Source organism: Aegilops tauschii, chromosome 3 (genome assembly GCF_002575655.3).
Source record: "Aegilops tauschii subsp. strangulata cultivar AL8/78 chromosome 3, Aet v6.0, whole genome shotgun sequence".
Lineage (NCBI taxonomy): Eukaryota > Viridiplantae > Streptophyta > Magnoliopsida > Poales > Poaceae > Aegilops > Aegilops tauschii.
The window spans coordinates 566,818,208-566,822,702 of record NC_053037.3 but is presented as its reverse complement, the minus strand read 5'-3'; positions in this window follow the sequence as shown (position 1 = coordinate 566,822,702).

Sequence of the window (4,495 nt, the reverse complement as noted above, 5' to 3'; positions counted from 1 at the left end):
TCTCTCTCTCTCGTGTTCTTGAGGTGGTACGATCTTGATGTATCCCGAGCTTTGCTATTATAGTTGGATCTTATGATGTTTCTCCCCCTCTACTCTCTTGTAATGGATTGAGTTTTCCCTTTGAAGTTATCTTATCGGATTGAGTCTTTAAGGATTTGAGAACACTTGATGTATGTCTTGCATGTGCTTATCTGTGGTGACAATGGGATATCACGTGATCTACTTGATGTATGTTTTGGTGATCAACTTGCGGGTTCCGTGACCTCGTGAACTTGTGCATAGGGGTTGGCACACGTTTGCGTCTTGACTCTCCGATAGAAACTTTGGGGCACTCTTTGAAGTATTTTGTGTTGGCTTGAATAGATGAATCTGAGATTGTGTGATGCATATCGTATAATCATACCAACGGATACTTGATGCGACATTGGAGTATCTAGGTGACATTAGGGTTTTGGTTGATTTGTGTCTTAATGTCTTATTCTAGTACGAACTCTATGATAGATCGAACGGAAAGAATAGCTTCGTGTTATTTTACTACGGACTCTTGAATAGATCGATCAGAAAGAATAACTTTGAGGTGGTTTCGTACCCTACCATAATCTCTTCGTTTGTTCTCCGCTATTAGTGACTTTGGAGTGACTCTTTGTTGCATGTTGAGGGATAGTTATATGGTCCAGTTATGTTATTATTGTTGAGAAAACTTGCACTAGTGAAAGTATGAACCCTACGCCCTGTTTCAACGCATTGCAATACCGTTTACGCTCACTTTTATCATTAGTTACCTTGATGTTTTCATATTTTTAGATTACAAAAACCTATATCTACCATCCATATTGCACTTGTATCACCATCTCTTCGCCGAACTAGTGCACCTATACAATTTACCATTGTATTGGGTGTGTTGGGGACACAAGAGACTCTTTGTTATTTGGTTGCAGGGTTGTTTGAGAGAGACCATCTTCATCCTACACCTCCCACGGATTGATAAACCTAGGTCATCCACTTGAGGGGAATTTGCTACTGTCCTACAAACCTCTGCACTTGGAGGCCCAACAACGCCTACAAGAAGAAGGTTGTGTAGTAGACACCAAGCAGTTTCTGGCGCCGTTGCTGGGGAGGTGAGTGCTTGAAGGTATATCTTTAGATCTTGCAATCGAATCTTTTCTTGTTTTATCACTAGTTTAGTTTATAAAAGAAAACTACAAAAAAATGTAATTAATGGTGCATCATATGCTTCATCTTTTTAATGTCTTTCGTGAGAATGATGGGAAGGAAAATTATTCTCAAGTACTAGAAGAAGAATTACATAGAATGCTTGACATACAATATGGGAATGATGAGCATGATTGCAATGTTGTTAGTATGGATTCTTTGAATACCCATGATGCTAATGATATGCAAAGCCACAAGCTTCGGGATGCTATGTTTGATGAAGATGATATGTTTTGTCCCCCAAGTTTTGATGAGCAAATTTATTATGATGAAAGCATGCCTCCTATCTATTATGATTATCGTGATAACTTGTATGCTATTAAGAATAATGATAACCATGAAACTTGTCATCATGATTTTAGCTTTCAATTGGATTATGCCTCACATGATAATTATTTTGTTAAGTTTGCTCCCACTACTATTCATGAGGTGCAATTTGCTTATGTGGAGAGTAATAAAAATTCTATGCTTGTAGATCATGAAAACAATGGTTTATGTGATGGTTATATTGTTGAATCCATTCATGATGCTACTGAAAATTATTATGAGGGAGGAATATATGCTTGTAGGAATTGCAATAATATTAAGTTTCCTCTCTATGTGATGGAAATTTGAAGTTATGCTTGTTTTGCCTTCCTATGCTAGTTGATTATTGTTCCCATAAGTTGTTTGCTAACAAAATCCCTATGCATAGGAAGTGGGTTAGGCTTAAATGTGCTAGTCACATTCTTCATGATTCTTTCTTTATGTTTCAATTCTTATCTTTTATGTGAGCATCATTGAAATCATGATGCCTAGCTAGGGGCGTTAAACGTTAGTGCTTGTTGGGAGGCAACCCAATTTTATTTTCATTCTTTGCTTTTTGCTACTGTTTAGTAATAAATAATTCATCTAGCGTCTGTTTAGATGTGTTTTTATGTTTTAAATTAGTGTTTGTGCCAAGTAGAACCTTTGGGATGATATGGGTGAAGTCTTTATGATCTTGCTGTAAAAAACAGAAACTTTAGCGCTCACGAGATTAGCTGCCATTTTTTACTGGAGAGTGCTTTTAGGTTGATTCTTCTTGAAGATGATTAATAGAGAAATTCCCAACGTCCAGAAATTTATTTCTGAATTTTTGGAGTTACATAAATATTCGAATTATACATATTACTACAGACTGTTCTGTTTTTGACAGATTCTGTTTTCTATGTGTTGTTTGCTTATTTTGATGAATCTATGAGTAGTATCGGAGGGTAAGAACCATAGAGAAGTTGGAATACAGTAGATATTACACCAATATGAATTTAGAATGAGTTCACAACATTACCTAAGTGGTGGTTTTATTTTCTTATACTAACGGAGCTTACGAGTTTTCTGTTGACTTTTTGGGTTGTGAAGTTTTCAAGTTTTGGGTAAAGATTCGATGGACTATGGAATAAGGAGTGGCAAGAGCCTAAGCTTTGGGATGCCTAAGGCACCCCAAGGTAATATTCAAGGACAACCAAGAGCCTAAGCTTGGTGATGCCCCGGATATCATCCCCTCTTTCGTCTTCGTTCATCAGAAACTTTATTTGGAGCTATATTTTTATTCACTACATGATATGTGTTTTTCTTGCAGTGTCATTTTATTTTATTTAGTTTTGCTTGCTGTTTTAATAATATCCCAAGATATGAAATTCTTAAATGCTAGTGAATCTTCACATAGTTGCATAATTATTCAACTACTCATTGATCTTCACCTATATCTTTCGGAGTAGTTTGTCGTTTGCTCTAGTGCTTCACTTATATCTTTTTAGATCACGGTTGTGGTTTTATTTTGAAGAAATAGATGAACTCTCATGCTTCACTTATATTATTTTGGGAGTCTTTAGAACAGCATGGTAATTGCTTTGGTTATGAAATTAGTCCTAATATGATAGGCATCCAAGATGGGTATAATAAAAACTTCCATATAGAGTGTATTGAATACTATGAGAAGTTTGATAATTGATGATTTTTTTGAGATATGAAGATGGTAATATTAGAGTCGTGCTAATTGAGTAATTGTGAATTTGAGAAATACTTGTGTTGAAGTTTGCAAGTCCCGTAGCATGCACGTATGGTAAACGTTGTGTGACAAATTTGAAGCATGATGTGTTCTTTGATTGTCATCCTTATGAGTGGCGGTCGGGGACGAGCGATTGTCTTTTCCTACGAATCTATCCCCCTAGGAGCATGCGCATAGTGCTTGGTTTTTGATGACTCATAGATTTTTGCAATAAGTATGTGAGTTCTTTATGACTAATGTTGAGTCCATGGATTATACGCACTCTCAACCTTCCATCATTGCTAGCCTCCACTACTAGGGAAAAGCCTAGCAGTAGCGCTGGTTTTTGGCCTATCAGTAGCGCGGGTAAGCGTGCTACTGATAAGGCGCTACAGCTAATGCTTAGCAGTAGCGCCTACTGGCACTCGCTACTACTATATCTACTTAGTACTAGCGCTTTCCAAGTCAAGCGCTACTGCTAATTACTAGTAGCGCTTTCGAAAACAATCGCTACTACTATTATTCCCTATTCCATTTCTCTTGAATTTTAGGTCGTATTAATATACCTGAATACAATTTTTCATACAGTAGCAATTTAGAGATTGTTTTTACATCATAATGAGTTATTAAATCACTAGGTGAAAGAACCTTGGACTAGTTTCAAGTGCATGGATCCAAAGTAACCATTGGTTACTTTGGATCCATCCATTTGGAACTAATCGGCGGTTCTTTCACCCAATGACATAATAACTTATCATCATCATCATAATATCAGTAACAACTTATCATCATAATATATCATTGTCATATAACTCCTCATAATCATCATTTTCGTCCATGATGGGACATCATATAACAACTTCGTCACTAGTTATAATAACAACTCCTCCTCATCATCATCATAGTACTCATAATCACTACTCCTACTCAACATCACCATCAAGTCTAAGATATTGTACTCATATATAATCAACACTAACTAATTGTTCTTAATACTTAGGACCTACTCCTCTCTCCTAGCTAAAATACCATAAAACAGATAAACCGGCTCTTCACCATAATGGAGCATGGACATAAACTTATCTCCAACTTGTGGCTTGCGCACATTCATTTTGTCTCCAATTATTTGCGTGTGCGCATTCATCACTTTGCTCCATTCTTTGATTTTGAGCCTTCCATCATTTGAAGAAATTGAGTATGCAGTATGGTAAGCCTCCGAAGGAGTTGGTCGTAAGCTAACCATATGCATATCACCTTCGGTAAATAGCATGTCAG